The following is an 18,982-nucleotide window of genomic DNA, read 5'->3' on the forward strand; positions in this document are numbered from 1 at the left end:
CAGTTCTGGAGTGATTGTACTTCTTGTTTGTCAAGTATCAGAGAAAATAAAGATTGTAACATTTCAGCATCCATGTGAAGACAGACAAGAAGTTGGTTACACAAAAAGGGTGTAGAAAGACACAACCAGTCACAAAATGCAGAGAATACATGGGATTTACTGCCAATCTCCTGACTCTTAAACTTTCGTGTTTCTCTCACTTGCCTGAACTCCTCCCACGGCTCTATAGCTGTTTGCATTTCTAATTTTGTTTTTGTTTTTTAAAGTACCCCCTTCCAAATTGTGCAAGCTTCATTTTCTACAAAAGTCAGTTTCTCCCTTAGGATATGCATGGTGTGGAAGAGAGAAAAGGCATGTTCACACAACCACAGTAGCCTCTTTTGGCTCTACCTTGGGGCATTGGTAGAAGATGAACCAGAATGTTAACATCTATAACTGATTTATAGCAAACAGAGATCACATTCTTCATTGTCTCTAAAGCAAATGTTGAAACTGATTTCTTCAATTTTTGTTGTTCAGTGTGGTCTGCAGAGGATGCAGGATGGCAGGGTTCATAAAGCTAAGAGAAAGAAGTTCAGGCCATTTCTAATTCTTTAAAAGTTTTTTTTTTTTTTTTTTTTTTTTTTTTTGGTAAAAGAGCAACTGAATATGAAATACTACATTAAGATATTATTTTTATTTTATTATCTCACCCCAACACCACTCATTAATTAATTCATTCTTCTAATACTTATCGAATGCTTCTTATATCTTAACTTTCCTTATTCTCCTAGTGTGCCTAGAGTATTTCAGGCTTTTCTATTTTATTGATGTTTATCAGCGTGTGCAGAAGATTTAGGGTAGGGAAAAAAAGCATACTTAATACTTAAGAGAAAGAATACCCCACTAGATTTTTCTTCTTTTTCTTGGATGACAATATTTTATTCTCCCCACACTGTATTTATCCTCTCAAGCAAGTCCTATGATTAAGACTGAACTCAAATGACATCCTCAATGAAAGTTCTTTAATTTTATCCTGAGAGGATCTTTATTTCATGTTTTAATTCTTTTAGCTCTTTAGTTATTAAGTGTTTGAGACCCTTGTTATGTGTCTAGAGATAATTGTCTGGCTATTTTATATGTGCATATTTTGTCTTCTTCTCTCCCTGTAAAAGGTGGAACCACTGTCTATCTTTTCCTTTCTTGTCTGGCACAATGCCTAATGTCTTTTAAGTGATAAGTAAGGAGTGGAAGGATTTACCGCTTAAAAACAGAATAAAACCTAGGACTATAGGAAGGTTCAGGATATCCAAGTATGAGAACTTTAGATAATATTTTATTTTTTCCTAACCAAGGACATCAGAGGACATAGTCGAACAAATGGACCAGTTAAGTGACGTGAAAGAGCTGTGGGAATTTGAACCAGATATTATGAAAATAACTGAATTTCTTGTGCCTCAATTTTGCTATCTTTATTATGGTCTCTATCACAAGGACAATTAGCTTCAAGAATCTTGCTGATTCTTGAAAATTCTAACAATATTTAGTTTTTAAGTTGAATTTTTAGGACTGCCTCACTACTGTGATTTTTTAAAACCTTCTTGTCTCCTTCCTTTGTTCTATCCTGAATCACCAAATAGATAGGTTATCCCACAGTTCACTGACCTATTATTCCCCCTCTAAGAAAGTGAAATTGTCCAGGAGTACAGTAAACTATATTTCTGAATTACTTATAGAAACAGTTTCCTCTCAACCATGATAGACAAGATGCTCAAATTTTAAAATGAATTTTCTTTGCTCCTATTTGTTTTGGATTGAGGAGGCATTAGTGTACTTGTCCTTCAGTGTCCTTATCCTCATGACAATGTTAGAGCTTTTTAGTCCTTTGTGTTCTCTTAAAAAGAAAAACTATTTTTAACATCTAAATAATAAAAAAATTTGCCTTTAAATGATTCAGGAGAAATCCAGAGAAAGAGTTGTCCATTTATAGGAAATCAGAAGAAATAATGCTTATCGAACTATATTTCATTCATATACTATATAAAGAATCTAATTTTTATTTACAATAAAGGCTAAGTTTTACTGAAAATTCCTTCAGCTCTTGCTTTCTCAGCTTCTGAGTATGCTTTTCATTGAGAGTCTGCTCACAGAAAACAGGATAGAGAGATTTTAAAAGATGAATACTTAACAGGTAGCTTGGATGTGAGAAGATAGGGTATTTATGAAGGAAAAATTGATAATCTGATAATCTGTTAATGTACTGCTTTGATGCAACTCGCAATCCTATTATATTCTATTATATTCTACCGTGTATGAATCCATCACAAAATAGTTTTACCCCAGTCTCAAGGTTGGCTGTAGGACACAGGCTTTCAACTAATGTCACACAGGAGATCAGCTATTTCTTACTGTGCTTCCCCATGGGCACTTAGCAGGGAGCTTGTTTATTACTTCACTGCAGGGCAGATTGGCTTATCTACAAAATCAGCCTAAAATAGTGCCCAGATTCTGCTTTATGTCATCCAGTACTGGAAATTTCCAGACTTCCAGGTGGGATATCTGAAGAATGGAATCAATATCTAGGTACAGGAATAGACATCAAAATGGATTTTGGCTTAGATCATAACATAATGAGGTAACTCTTCTTCCAAGGTTTGCAATTGAATGCAGTTATTATCAGTATGACGAGGAGAAGGAAAAAAATGTGTCTGGGCTTTTATGTCAGTATTTGTTCTTGAAAAATTGATAATACTGATTTCCCATTTTCCTCCTTTTTTTGTAAAAGAAAAAAGGCCTTTGTAGTTGAAGTACTGGTGACCTTTCACAGGAATTATGCAGGCAGCTATGTAGGACTTTTCTAATGGTGATGCTGTGGTACAATCAGTTTTACTGAAGAAGAGCCCTCTGGGCTCTAGGGTAACTAGCTTAATAGCTTTTCAAGAGGACAAATCTGATACGAGACTTTAAAATGCACTTTAAGTATTTAGTATTAAGTGGGCAGGTAGGGGGGAACTCCAGAGGATGGACAGAGGTGGATGAAGACACAGAGCAAATAGGAGCTGCTACAACCTGCCGCACTCTCACCTCACAGAGATTGTCTTCATTTCCAACCAGTTTGGGTTTATGACAACAGACAATATTTTTCTCAAGGCTTCTAAGTCCAGGGCACTCTGTGTAAAGCTGGTTGCCCAGAAATACATCTGCTTTCTCTTTATTTTAGTTCTTATTTTTTTTGAGACGGAGTTTCACTCTTGTTACCGAGGCTGGGAGTGCAATGGCGCGATCTCGGCTCGGCTCACCGCAACCTCCGCCTCCTGGGTTCAGGCAATTCTCCTGCCTCAGCCTCCTGAGTAGCTGGGATTACAGGCGCGAGTGTTTTAGTTTTTAAAAAAAATTTTCTCACCCTTTTTCACTTCCCTTGGTTAAAATATCCTTAAACATCACCAGTAGAATATCAAAGGATGACTTTACCTATAGCCTAGAGTTTGTTCAGCCATTATCTCCATTGAAAGGAGCCAAGAATTTTAATGCTCTGAATGGAGACTGTTGAAATGCAGCTGTAACTGTGACTCTGGTGTAAAATAATAAAGATATCTCCAAACTTGGTGTAAATGTTGATTTGTGTAGGTGAATTTGGGAGGACGTAATAACATTGCACTTAAGGGCCCTGTTCCTAGAGTTAAAATTACCTGGGTTTTGATGCCAGCTCTACCTCTTCATTTTAGGTCCATTCAACTTCTTCAAACCCTAGTGCCCTCACCTGGAACTTGAGAATCAAAATTTTATCTACCTCATAGTGTTGTGATGATGGAATGAAATATTTTAAGTGGGTAGCACAGAGCCTAACACACAGTAAATTCTCAAGAGATTATTTTTGAATTGAATAAACCAAAAGTGTTTTCTATTTCTTAATTATTTTATCTAGAAACGATAGTATCACTGCTTGGATTCTTTTAAATTTTTTTTCTTTTATTATGAGAGAAGCATGCTTCATCATTTGGTATGAACAAAAATGTTTGATTTCTGGTGCAGTGGAGGTGAAGAAGACGAAGTTGCATGAGCCAGTGAATCATTCTAGAATCAATTCAAAAGCTGCCTGCTCTTGGACTGGTACATCCTAGAAGAAAGAGGTCAGTTCAATAGCTACAAGTCGAGCTTAACATTGGAGGACAGAGTTTTGGGAAAGGCATGAAAGGCAGTCAGAGAAACAGAAACAGAACAGAAAATTTCCATACTGAAAGGGAGGACTGAAACCCAGTAAGAAACTACTGCTTTTCCTCTTAAAGCTGCAGGGAAGTATGACAAGAATTATTTGTTCATTCAGCCAACACATAGCAAGTGTTACTGTTGATGATGTTTTCTGCTCTGTGCTAAATGTGAGACACAAGGGCAAATTATGGTCCCTGCCCGTCAGGAAGGCAAAGTATATAACTGTATTAATTATACATTAACATATTTCTTTTTTTTTTTTTTTTTTTTTTTTTTTTTTGAGACGGAGTTTCGCTCTTGTTACCCAGGCTGGAGTGCAATGGCGCGATCTCGGCTCACCGCAACCTCCGCCCCCTGGGTTCAGGCAATTCTCCTGCCTCAGCCTCCTGAGTAGCTGGGATTACAGGCACGCGCCACCATGCCCAGCTAATTTTTTTGTAATTTTAAGTAGAGACGGGGTTTCACCATGTTGACCAGGTTGGTCTCGATCTGCCGACCTCGTGATCCACCCGCCTCGGCCTCCCAAAGTGCTGGGATTACAGGCTTGAGCCACCGCGCCCGGCCCTACATTAACATATTTCTAAGTATATTTATCATTTTATTAGAAGGAAGGAAGTAGAGAATGATTCTATTATATTAGTAAGAATAACAAGTGAGCATCATCAAAACTATATTTAAAATGTAAATAATGATTTTTGATAACTATAAACACATTGCATTATTACAATAATTTAAGCAGTTTGGAAGAGTTGTGAAAATAAGGATCAATAAAAAAGAAGAGATAGGAGAGAGGATTGTCAGAAAGGCATGACTTTGATGTCTAAAGAGACCAGCATTGTGGTATAGTGTCAGTGAGCAAGAGGTTCTAAAGCAACTAGGTGAAATTAAAAAAACAATAGGCCTCTGTATTAAGAAATCTCACTGTGATGTCAATCAGTGAGGTTTTTTTTGGTTTGTTTGTTTGTTTTTAAGAATTTAAGAGAAAGCTTTTGAATACTTAGAGGCAGACACATTCTTTTTTTCTTTAAATGTACCTATTGTAGCAAAAAACTTATGGAACATCTTATTCTAAATTGTCATTCATCAAGTTAAACAAGTTCCTCATAAACTTAATCAGGAATTGTTTCTGCTTTTGACACAAAATAAACTATTATGTCCTTTTAAAACTAAATTTGATAAGTTTTATATATATATATATATATATATATATATATATATATATATATATTTATTTCTATACATTTTTGGGGAATGGGTTTACATAACCAAGTACTTTAGCAGTGATTTGTGAGATGTGGGTGCACCCATCAGCTGAGCAGTATACACTAAACCCCATTTGTAGCCTTTTATCCCTCTCCTCTTCCCACCCATTCCCCTCGAGTCCCCAGAGTCCATAGTCTCATTCTTATGGCTTTAGATCCTCATAGCTTATGCATGAGAACATTATGATGTTTGCTTTCCATTCCTGAGTTACTTCACTTAGAATAATAGTCTCCAATCCCATCCAGGTTGCTGTGAATGCTGTTAATTCATTTTTGTGGCTGAGTAGTATTCCATCATATATCTATATATATAATAATATCTATATTATATATATAGATATATATATATATGTATCTGTCTCACAGTTTCTTTATCCACTTGTGGATTGATGGGGATAAATATGATAAGTAATATTTTATGACAAAAAACACTGGCACATTATAGAATATATGATATATAAAGGACATGCCTGTGGGTGACTACAGAGTCATAAAGCATCATATATGGCCCTATAGTCACACTTAGAGAAATGGAGACAAGAAAAAGCACTTAGACTTAGGATATGAGTTTATCTGCTTCAGGATATAGGTAGACTCTCTATTCAAAACAGTGCAGTCATTAACTTAATGTCCCACCTTGGTCTCTGACAGCTGTGTTTAAAATTGTTCATCTCTTTTTTTTTCCTGTTTGACCTCATAAACCCTTATGTAGTAATTATGATGGGTAATTTCTAAGAGGTCTACCAGTTGGACAATATTTCACCTTTCCTGGAGAGTGCTAAACAACTCTTTAAATCTTTTTAACCCTTTAAAATTCAACATGTTAAAATGCAAAATGTGAAAAATATTAGGAGCTCATTTATGCATTCAGCATCAATTCTTTGGGAAAAACTTAGTTCGAAACCCTCTTGCATTTACAAATAGAGCACTGTTCTCTGCTCTCAGTAAACTCCCAAACAACTGCTAAAACCTAAAGACAGCTGCTGAGAATTAACAAGATAAGTCTGCCCTCCAAGTTTTATGCTGGTCTCTATGGAACGAGCCATGGCCATTTATTCTGGATAATCATGCCTTTTTATCCTGTCTCCACACCTGATCTGAAGACTGAGCTACAGGGACTAGAGGCCTCTACAGGGATTTCTAGTCTAATCTGATGTATAGTTTCAGATTTATGCCTGCCCTTTCTGAGAGTATTCAGAAAAGTGGGACTTTAAGTTGAGAAGAAAGGAAAGATAAAGTGGATGGCATAAAAGCTGCAGAATTTATGTAGTGTAGGATCATATATGGAAAGGCGAGGCAAAGGTACTCAAATGTTCGATTATTGCCATGTGATTGTGGGAGAGAGGCTAAACTCTAAGAGAGGATGCATTTAGCCTGCTGATAGCACCGTGACTTGCCACAGAGGGAGCTAGAGCTTGACACTTTGGCCAGGATTGCTGTTTAGGACCTCTCAGTAACAGAGACCCTGATTTGCAGAGCTTTTCTATTTCTGATGCCTTAATTACTCTGGAGTCATGGCAGCAGAATCTAGGAGGCAGAAGCCCCACATTTTTAAGTTTTGCCCATTAGCTCTAGCATGGCAGACCCCAGAATTTCCTGTTCCAAAGTCCGGTAATGTCCCAGACCCTGCTTCTTAATTTTTTTCAATGGAGGGTTCGGAAATATCCTTGGAGCAGAGTGTGAGATGATATGTACATTATATCAAATACTTATTTTTAATGACCAAGGAGCCTTTATCAATTATGAGAAATTTTTCAAGATTCCCCCCCCAATCTCTCTACAGCTTGGGTAATTATTACTAATTAGAAAATGTTAATGAACAATTTGCAGCAAAAAAGTAAGAGAAACAGGTAAAACTAGAAAAAGATGGATTATTACATCACAATTTGAGTACTTATCAAGCCAATTTTAAATTAAAAAATTTTAAATTTAATATGCATTGAAATTAACTTTTTGGTGTATAGTTTTATTAATTTAACACATAGATTTAAATAACCTCCCCCACAATCAAGATATGGTAATTACTGATCTGTTCCCATTGCTATAGCTTTTTCCTATTTCCAGAAAATATATATTAATTCATTTATTAAAGATTTTTGAAAATTGCCTTTTTAAACTTAACATAAAGCTTTTGAAATTCATCCATGTTGTTGTGTATATCAATTCCCCATTCCTTTATATTGTTGAGGAGTATTACATTTTATTTTTGAACTATAATTTGTTTGCTCACTCATTGAAAGACATACAGATATTTTCATGTTTGGGTGATCATAAATAGAGCTTCTATAAAACAAAAGCCATGTACAGGTTTTTGCACAAACAGAAGTTTTTATTTTACTATGTAAATAGCTAATTGCTGGGTCATATAGCTAAGCACATACTTAAATATAAAATATTGCCTGTTTTCCAGAGTAGCTGTACCTTTTTGCATGCTCACTGGCAATGTATGAGATTTATAGCAGCTTTTGCCATCATTTGGTATCATAAGATTTCTTTAAGTTTTAACCATTCTCATAGGTGCATAGTGGTATGTTATTATGGTTTTAATTTGCATTTCCCTAATGGTGAATAATATTGAGCATATTTTCATGTTCTTATTGGTCACTGTTTATCTTCTCTAGTGAGGCTGTTAAAATCTTTGGCCCATTTTTTTTAATTGTGTATTTTTTTTTCTTATTTTGCGGAATTTTGAGGGCTTCTTTAAAAAAAAAATTCTGAATACAAGTTATCAGATTGGTGACTTGCAGATTTTCTCCCAGCCTACAGATTATCTTTCATTCTCTTAACAGTAACTTTTATAGAGCAAAAGTTTGGGTATGTTTTAAATTCCCTATCTTTATTGCCTTTACTCTCTATCCTATACCCAAATATAAACCTTAAAGAAGCATCCCAGAGACTTAGTATGAGTGACTAGATGAGTGAACTGCACTATGTAAACCGTACCTCTAGGAATAGACACTTTCATTCCTAGCTGCTGGACAACTAATAGTCTTCAGAAGTCTCTTTGATTGGAAAATACCATTAAGACTTAAATACAAGGTTTAAGAGAACTTATTTTCCTTACTTAAATCTATTCTCAGGAGGCCAACATTAATCTTGAAATTGCTGTCACTAACCGAGTCTATTTTATAATGCAAAATTAATGTTTGTCAGCATCCTTTTAGGTTGCTCTGGAGATTAAATGTAGGAGAAAAGAGCATTTTCTCAGGTCTGCACAGCCAAGGCCAAGTGGGAAAATTGAAGCAATTTTCTGAATAATTAAATAAAACTCCCTCTTTTATTTAATTATTCAAATAAATCTCTATTTTTCCTTCTTTTCTCTAGTCATGGAGACGTCTTTGTCATCTAACTTACTCTGGAAAAGTGACATGCCTTTATATATCTAGTAAAAGCTTAAAGCTTTTTAATATTTAAGGTTATTTGACCCTTAAAGTAATTAGTAGAGGTTCTAAAACTCCCATCTTCATAGCAGTGTTGAAGATAAGTGAAAAAGCATAATCTCATGTTTTCACACATTTAATTCCATTCCCTAAAGGAACTACTATTTGCTTCTAATTTCCAGCTGCCAACATCTGCAACTGGAAACTAGCAAAACAATTACCATAACAGCTGCTAGAAACATAGTTTACAACAAAATGTCAAATGTGTTTTTGAATGTTGAATTAAAAACACTAATTTTTATTTCAGTTATCACCTAACCTTTCTCTCAATTAATTAATCATTGTGTTGAACAGTTTCCCAAAGAGATCACATTCCATTAGCATTCACCACATTTATTTTTAGTAAGAAGATAATGGAAGTACAAGGAACATTTAACTGTAAACATAAGCATGAGTTACAAAACCTAATATCTAGATGACCTCTGTAGTCTCCTCTTATCTCTCAGACCCTAGGATGATAATCAAAGGAAAGGCTTCTCCAGGTCTATACAAAACAACAAAGACAACAAAAACACATTCCTACCCCTTGTGGCCTTCAATGCTATTTAACGAAGTTACAAACGCTCTGTATTCTACTCAACTGCAAGAATTGTTCAAAATGAAATATTTAAATTCAGTCGAGAAACATATTTGTCAAGGCAGTAGTCTTTCCTACAGTATTCCTGAAGCAGTGCCATTTGGTCATGCAGGTTAAAGCAGGTGTACCAGTTTGCCCAAAAAATTGCAGGTAAGTCACAATCACAATACTATTCTGTTACTTGTTGTGAAAAGTGCAAATTAATGAAAAAAATCTATGAGATTCTTATGGTAAGTGATTTTCTATTATAGAAATTCTCTGTCTTAAAATATGGTATCATGAAATGGGTATATACATTATATAACAAAATTCATTCATTTTCTAAATTCATCCAACTGCTATTTCTGCAAGAGATAATTATTATAATGGAAAAAATAATCTAATTATGTTTGTCTCTTTTAAAGATAATTAGACTTCTTTAAGCATTCTCTGAACATATTTTCTCCAATATTATTTGGTACTTAAGCAGGCTGAGTTCTATGGAGTCAGGGAAGATAAGATTATAAATTTATTTAAAGATGAATCTCAGCTCTTTCCCCTAATAACCATACACATACCCATGCACACTTGGCCTGAGATATCAGTTATCAGAAAGCAAAATGGCCTCCAGAGATTTCTCCAGTATAGGAGAAATACAACTTCACAATCTACTGGTTTAATATTTGTAAATTCGAAAATAAATATGACAATAAAATTCATATATATTCTAAAGTTACAGAATTTATTTATTTATTTATTTATTGAGAGTCATTCTGTCACCCAGGCTATGATGCAGTGGCACAGTCATAGCTGACTGCAGTTTTAATTTCTTGGTTCAAGTGATTCTCCCACCTTAGCCTCCTGAGTAGCTAGGACTACAAATATGTGCCCACCACGCTGAACTCACTTTTTATTTCTATTTTTTTTAGATTTAGGGTCTCACTGTGTTGCCCGGGCTGGTCTCCAATTCCTGGCCTCAGGTGGTTCCCCTGCTTTGGCCTCCCAAGGTGCTAGGATTACAGGCATAAACCACTGAACCTGGCCCAAGGGTTGATCTGTTTCAAATTGGTACATTTAGTACAGAATTGTTTTAAAACACAGAATTAGAATTATCATAACTAACAACAAGTATAGTTATATAAAATACAGGTCATAGTACTTTCTTCCTTAATATTCCGTCATTAGTATGACATAAAACATTTTTTGTGACTCTAAGTCGTTTTTAAAGATAGAGCTTCTGCTGATTTTAACTATACCTTAAAGTGTCAACTATAAAGAAATAAAATAATTGAAAGTTCAAATATACTATTGCAGTAGACAACCTCTGATGAAAAGCATCCTTCCGTATAAATTTTCTTCCCATCTAAATGCATGTCAATATGAAGAGCTTGGAAAACAGTTGTTCAAAATAGAATGAACAGAAAGATGCTATATGTTTAGCCTACTTTGGTTGAGTTTTTTCTATAATTATCCAATAAAACATACTAAGAAAAAGACTAAAAAATAATATTAAAAATTTTGGAAAATTTAGGAAAGTGGCAGTGGTTGTCTACAAAGGAGTTGCACAGAGGAAATTTTTAGGATGAAGAAATGTTCTGTATGGTCCTGGGGGAATGACACACAACTATATATATCAAAATTTTTAGAATTATACATAGAAAATAAAGTTTAATGTATGCAAACTAAAAAAATCTATAACTTTGGTAAATGAAATTACTAGAAACTGTAAGACTACAGAAAAAGAGCTAGACATAAAAACTGTACTCTAGTTGGCAATTTTTTTTTGCACAGGGGTATGGGTTAACAATTCTAAAAGTACTTTACCTGTATACTGAGGTTGAACAAATAAGTAAGTAAACGGATTTTGGGTGTGGGGACGGACCAGGTTTCTCACTGTTAGAGAAGGAAGTCACTGATAAATAAAAAGTCTATAATGAGCCCTGCACTGCTGGAGTAGAATTGGACACATCAGATAAACTAAGGTTTAGCTTAATAAAGATATAGTTGGATAAATACAAAAATAATTGTAGATATACAGGTTAGTATATTTTACCTAACACTATCTTCTGAGAGGGTCTAGAAACCATGACACCCACTAGCAATGAGCACACTGCACATTCAAATTCTTCTTGGTTTCTTAATACTGTTTTTTTTAATAAAAGCAACAGGTTTCTTGGAAAAATAGCTGACTCTAGGACCAGGACAGGGAAAATACAAGATTAGCCTAAAACGTCTTATGGTACTAGAAATTTTAAAAAGTGATTTAAAAGCAAAAGGATGGGAGCATGTCAAAGAGACGTAGGAACCAACCTGATAAAGTTCTCAGTGGCCAGCAATGGAACAATTTGAATAACAAAGGTATATAGTATTAGATTGTATTCCAAAGTATATACATGAATCTATCCTGACATAGATAAATGACAGAATAAATAAATACATGAGAAAAAGAAACAACTCTTTCCTACAGAATAATTTTCAAATAACGTATGTACATACTCCCTAATACAATGTAGCTTATTTCCAATGAGTAGAGAAAGAAAAGGGAAAAGTGATAAATTTATTTGAAGAATCATGGCAAATGCCCCCTTACCAAAGTGATGAAGGTCAATATCACTGTAATGTCATCTAGATATCACATACACTCTTATATAATGGGATGCACCCTGTTGCATGCGTTCAAAAACTCATAACCTGAGTGTGATGGTCAGGTTTATGTGTCAACTTAGGCTTCAAAAGTGGTCAAAAGATGTGAACAGATACTTTTCAAAAGAAGACATTTATGAGGCCAACAATGAAAAAAAGACATTTATGAGGCCAAACATATGAAAAAAACTCATAATCACTGGTCATTAGAGAAATGCAAATTAAAACTACATTGAGATAACATCTCATGCCAGTTGGAATGGCAATCATTAAAAAATCAGGAGACAACAGATGCTGGAGAGGGTGTGGAGAAATAGGAACACTTTTACACTGCTGGTGGGAATGCAAATTAGTGCAACAATTGTGAAAGACAGTGTGGCAAATTCCTCAAGGATCTAGGAATAAAAATTCTATTTGACCCAGCAATCCGTTACTGGGTATATACCCAAAGGATAATAAATCATTCTATTATAAAGACACATGCACACGTATGTTCACTGTGGCACTGTTTACAATAACAAAGACCTGGAACCAACCCAAATGCCCATCAGTGATAGACTGGACAAAGAAAATGTGGCACATATACACCATGGAATACTATATAGCCATAAAAAAATGAAGAGTTCATGTCCTTTGTTGGGACATGAGTGAATCTGGAAACCATTATTCTCAGCAAACTGACAAGAACAGAAAACCAAACACCACATGTTCTTACTGATAGGCGGGTGTTGAACAATGAGAAAACATGAATACAGGGAGGGGAGCATCACACACTGGGGTCTGTTGCGGGGAAGGGAGGGACAGCGGTGGGTGGGGAGGTTGGGGAGGGATAACGTGGGGAAAAATGCCAGATATAGGTGACGAGGTGATGGAGGCAGCAAACCACCTTGCCATGTATGTACCTATGCAACAATCCTGCACGATCTGCACATGTACCCCAGATGCTAAAGTACAAAAAAAGAGAAAAACATTGTTTTTAATTTTACACACCTAAAAAGCACATATTTTATAAAAGAACAACTTGATAAATTTTTACAAAATACACGTACTATGAGAACCCAGCACCCAGTGATAGAAGAGTGTGAACCTGAAAACTCTGCCTCCTTTATTCTCCTTTACAATCACTCTTCCCCCAAAAGTAACTTATACCCTGGCTGTTTATACAATAAGTAATATTTGCCTGTTTTTGAACCTTAAATAAATAGATTAATATATTAAAAAATACTCAGTTACTCAATCAAACACAAATTTAGGTGTTGCTATGCAGGTATTTTGTAGATGTGTTTAGCCTGTATAATCAGTTTAAGCAAAGAAGATTATCCTAAAAAATCTGAATGAAAAGAAGTGGGATTTTTCCTGAGGAAGTAGGAATTCTGGACTGCAGATTCAGCTCCTGCCTGAAAGTTTCTAGCCTATGTTTTCCGATGTTCTGTCCAGATTTTTAGTCTTACTGAGCAAGTCCCATAAGCCAAGTCCTTGCCATCTATTCATCTATCTATATATCCATCTATCATCTATCCATTCTAGCTCTTTCTCTCATGAATACCAACCCAGATTAGAAAACATTCTACAGAATACTGGCCAGTCCCCCTTAAGAATTTCAAAGGCATAAAAATCAAGGGAAGACAGAAAGTTTAGAAATCTAGAAAACTTAGGAGTTGTGACTTTCAAACATACTGTGGTATGGTGGATTGAATCCTGGAACAGAACAAGAGCATTAATGGGAAAATAAATGTTAGAACATGAATTAAGTTTAGGATTTAGTAATGTACTAATATTTATTTCATATATCACGATAATGTAAGATGATAAAAATCTTTGTACTGTCTTTGATTTATTTTTAAAATTTTAAATTATTCCAAAAGGAAAAGGTTTTGTTTGATTGTTTTTTGTGATATTTTTTAGAGAGTGTCTCACTCTGTCACCCAGGCTGGAGTGGTGCCGTGGCACCAACATGGCTCAACGAAGCCTCAGCCTCCTGGACTCAAGTGATCCGCTCCCCCCTCCTGAGTAGGTGGGACCACAGGTGTGCTCCACTGTGCTCAGTTAATTTAAAAAAAAATGTAGAGAGGGGATCTCACCATGTTGTCAAGGCTAGTATTAAACTCCTGGGCTCAAGCAGTCCTTCCGCCTCAGCCTCCCAAAGAGCTGGGATTACAGGCATAAGTCATTGGGCCTAGCCAAAAAAGTTTTTCAATTGTATGAAAAATTATCTCTCTCTCTCTATGTCTCTATCTTTGTATTTCTATCTATCTGTCTGTCTATAAACAGGCATAAAGACAAATGCCAATCATTTGGAAAAGATTTTCAATAATTATTAAGCAAATAGGAATGGCTTGAGGTAAAATCTTCAGACTACAGCTCATTTCAAGCCTTGGTTCCATATCACCAACAATATTACCTAACAAAAATGAGCTATACTTTATACCTTTCTTTTCCCATATCCATTCGCTAACTTTAGACCCAAGGTATGAACAATATATAGATATGCGCCCCCGTCTCTACCTCTCAGGTGACACTGGTGAGTCAGTTTCTGCAACCCAGGAAGATAATGAAAAGCTTAGAAAATAGGTGGGCATGTTTTCCATCACTAATTCTGAAGAATAACTCAGAACAACAACAGAACATCCAAATCAGTAATGTTTTCCCAAGCTGAAGAAAGACATGTATGCACCAAAAGCCAAAACTATTAATATCTACTCCCACACTGCTCCTATTTACATTAACATGGCTTTATTAGTCCCAGAAACTCCTGCTCTGGAAGGTAAACATTGCAAATAACTTTTTTTTTCTGCAAATAATTTTATCGATTACTCCAGAAACTTCCTGAGAGATCCACCAGCTCTCCAACAGGAAGCAAACGCTATATCCCAAGATATTTCTTTCATCTTCCAATTTATTTGTAAATGTGGGGAAATTTGAATACTTGTGTCTAATGATATTAAAAATGTTATCTTTTAGGAATATTAATTCTATTGTGGCTCTTTTTTTTTCCAAAACATTTTGAACTTTTCTCTTCAAAATCCTCTCCTACCTATACCTACCAATACTGTGTTATTCTATCATGATTCTTACCCAATCCTAATCAAATCTCTTCCTTTCCTCCTCCCCGTTAAAAGTCCTACCTTAAGCCAGACTTCAGAATCTCATAAATATCTTTGTGCTTTTTTTTCAGAGGTGCTGTTAACATTGGGAGTAGTGCTTTCTCTCACTGAGGTAAGCAATAAACTCGGCTTTGTCTTATTGATTTGTTGATATTTTAGAAAGCTAGTTATTTGACAGTGGGTTTAAAAACTTCACTGTATTCCAGGAAAAATACAGTGAAGATACAATGAAAATGTATCTCCACCTGATCACAGCATAAAAAGTAATGAACTACATAAATTAAAATATCTTATAATTATCTAAGTAGACAAAAGTAATTGACCTTTTAAGGAGGAAAATTCAGTTTTGTTTCCTGTTGTCGAATGCAAAATATCCAATGCCCAAAAAAATACTGAAGGCTGGGCGTGGTGGCTTACACCTGTAATTTCAGCACTTTGAGGGGCTGAGGTGGAAGGATCACTTGAGCATAGGAGTTCAAGTCCAGCCTATCTCTACAAAAACTAAAACAAAAAACATAATTAGTAAGTAGTCCCAGCAATTTGGACGCTGAAGCAAGAGGATTGCTTAATTCCAGGAGGCTTAAGTGAGCCATTATTGACCACTGAACTCTAGCCTGGGTAATAGAGTAAGACTCTATCTCAAAAGAAAAAAACGAAGAAAAAAAGGAGGGTATAAAAAAATTCTCTGACCTAAGAATTTTATCATCCTGTTATTTAGATAATAGAAAAATAATTTCAGATTTTATTAAGAAAATATTGTCTACTTTTTGGAAAAATTATTAGTGATACCATTCAACAGAATGAGAGATAAAGCACAAAAGTATCAAACATTTTTTCCATTAAAATCAGTTAGAGAAAAATTAAAAATATTTTATTGTTATGAGACAATTAAAGTTTCAAAAATTTATTAATAAAAGAAAATACATATTATGTGAAATTAAGAATTCAATAATAATTTAATATAATAATAATCTATATCAGATATTAAGTTAATAAAATCTATATCAAAAATTAAGTTACCAAAGGCTGAAAAGTGGAGTTGGAAACTGTGTAGTAAAGAAATCAAAATATGAAAAACTAACTTATACAGATGAGACCTAAATAAAATTTTTCACTTGGAACTGGCATTTAAATAAATATGTCTTTAAAAGCTTTTGTAAAAGGAAATATCATTAGGATATTTCTTTTTAAGAATAATAGGCAAGTAAATAAAAGGTAAGTATAAAAGGTAAGTAAAATACTTTCTATAATTTGAGTAGGACATAAAGTGGGGTGAATAGAGGTAAGCAAGTTGAAAATGAATTTGCTAGAGGTGAGCAGAGGCCATCTCATAAAGGACAATGCAAGCCACATTACTGTGTTTAAACTCTAATGATGCAAGTTTTGTTTAAGAAACTTGAAGTAAGAATAGATACAGTGTGACAAGAGCATTGAAGTAATCCAGTTGAAAAATGATGGTGGCCTGGACTAGGACATTGGCAATGGTGATGGAAAGAAGTGGAAGGTTTTGCAAGATAGAAGATTAAAGTAGATATGCTTGTCAGTGCTGGCAGGGTTGAGGTAGATAGAAGAAATGGGGTTTCTGATTTGATATCAGTGAATGATAGGGCCACTTACTGAGATTGGTGGTTGGTGAAAAATGAAACTGAAGATACCGACATGTATCACTACATATACATTCAATTGTTCTACAACTAGTGAACGAACACTTGTGTTTGTTAGATACCCTGCCAGACTCTGGGAAGACCATGTTAAGTAGGAAAGACACAATTCATGTTACTGCAGAATTTATGATTTAGTTCAGAGCTTAAGAGAAATCTGAATGTGATGACTACTTTTCCAGAATTATCAGGAGTGCTTGTTAAAATACTAAATTTGGCCCCACCTTTGTCTATGAGAAAAAGAGAATTTTCCAGCTGATTCTTACACATGGTAAGATTTGAAATCCACTAATTTATGTAACTGAAACCTTTCATTCATGACATCATCCAAGGGAGGTGAAGAGAAGGAAAACACCACCAGTGTTTATCGGAAGCCCAGAGGAAGAGCAGTTTGTAAAAGACACTGAAAATTGATGGCCAGATATTTAAGAAGAAAACCAGAGTTTGTGTTGTGTTGGAAGACTAGAGAAAGGAGCCATTAATACAGGAAAGTTTGCTTAATATTAAAACTGCTACCAAAGAGTCAGTAAGATGAGATCTAAAATATACTGACTGAATTTTGTGACTCCAGTGAGAGCAAGTTGAGCAATTTTGAAGTGGTAGGTGAGGAAGCGAACACCATACCAAGAGCCAGCAATGCATCTGTGAAATCCATGAGGAAGAAAGTCAAGAGAGAGTAATAATCAGAATCTCAAAGGAATTTGAGGGAGAACATTTTTTAAAAAGAGAACTGAATACGACTTTCTCATAGGAAAAAGAAACTGAAGAAAAAAGAGTGAGAGATGAGTGTTTTAAAAAATAGCAGCGAGTCTTGTGGGATAAGACAAAGAACACAGGATCTAATACAGATCTAACGAGATTTAATAAGATCTAATAAAACAGGCTGTAAGAAAGGAAGAAAGAACGTGGTTCTGTTTAGGAGATTAATCTTGAAGAATATAGTCACCTGTCTCTGTTCATCTTTTTATAAACAGCACCTATTATTATGCCTGGCAGACAGCATGCCCTTAATCAATACTTATTAAATGAATGGATGATTTGAGAAGTGGTCAGTAGTTCATCTTCAATTTCTCTATAAAATATTACTAAAAATCTATGATAAGTAAAGGAGGCAAATGATGGGATCAGAGGCTGATCAGAGTAAAGAAGCATTGAAACAGTTTCTGTAGAGAAAATATGAGATGAAAAGGTTGCAGGAGACCATGGAATCTCAGCATCTGTTACACAGAGGTTGATTTTCTCCATCAGCATCCACAAGAGATGAAGACAGCAATTAGGTTTATCCATTTTTTCCAAAAACCTACTTTACAGTTAGGATAGGTCTTTGTTGTCTTCTGCTGCCTCAGAGATTTCTCCATTAAACTCAAGATGCACCCTGTCCTGCAGTACTGTCTTGTCTTGCACTTGTAATGAATATTCCACCTAGAGACACACCTCACCAAGGTATGTTCTACCTTATGATTATCATGGGCTTATTTTATTCCACCTGTCTTCTTAGTAATGACCCTGTCCTGGGTGACATAAACCTAGTTCTGGTATCCCTGAGGCCCCATTTACTCCATAACAGCTTCCCCAATGGGACATACTATCTGAACGCATTCTGTCAGAATCCCAAGGGTCTTTCCAACTTCCCTGTTTGTCATCAATTGACAACAAAAGTTAATTTTTTTTAACTTTAATTTTATTTATTTATTTATTTATTTAGTTAGTTAGTTAGAGACAGGGTCTCATCATATTGTCCAGGTTGATGTCAAACTCCTGGGCTCAAGTGATCCTCACATCTTGGCCTTTCCAAGTGCTGAGGTTACAGGTGTGAGCCATTGCACCCCAACCCTCTGTTGACTTTCAATGCAAGTAAACAACTTTCAATGCACGTAAACGCTGAATTCATGAAATTGTTGTATGATTTTTCTGTCTCTTGATGAAGCCTGCTTAATCCTAGTTGCATACTCTTTCACCATTCATCCAGAGCACATGCATCAGATCCACAGGGCCAAGTTGCAGCTAGCTTATATAATGCCTTTGTACAAATAAGAAAACAATGCCTCTTCTAAGTAGGTTGATTAGGAAAAAAATCATATTCCTGTGAGCCAATGCAGCACCAGGAAGAATTTGGAAGAACAGATGG

The 18,982-nt window shown here is 35.2% G+C and overlaps 1 long non-coding RNA gene across 12 annotated transcripts in view; it reads left to right on the top strand.

Moving 5' to 3' along the window:
* Positions 1-18,982, top strand: part of LOC144582350 (uncharacterized) — a 658,507-nt gene that overhangs the window by 61,876 nt on the left and 577,649 nt on the right. For all 12 annotated transcript variants that reach the window (XR_013534898.1, XR_013534899.1, XR_013534891.1 and 9 more), the window contains one exon: positions 15,265-15,305. This is a non-coding gene — a long non-coding RNA (uncharacterized LOC144582350). The remainder of the gene's footprint in view (positions 1-15,264; positions 15,306-18,982) is intronic.

The sequence above is a fragment of the Callithrix jacchus genome, chromosome 4 (assembly GCF_049354715.1).
Source record: "Callithrix jacchus isolate 240 chromosome 4, calJac240_pri, whole genome shotgun sequence".
Classification (NCBI taxonomy): Eukaryota; Metazoa; Chordata; class Mammalia; order Primates; family Cebidae; genus Callithrix; species Callithrix jacchus.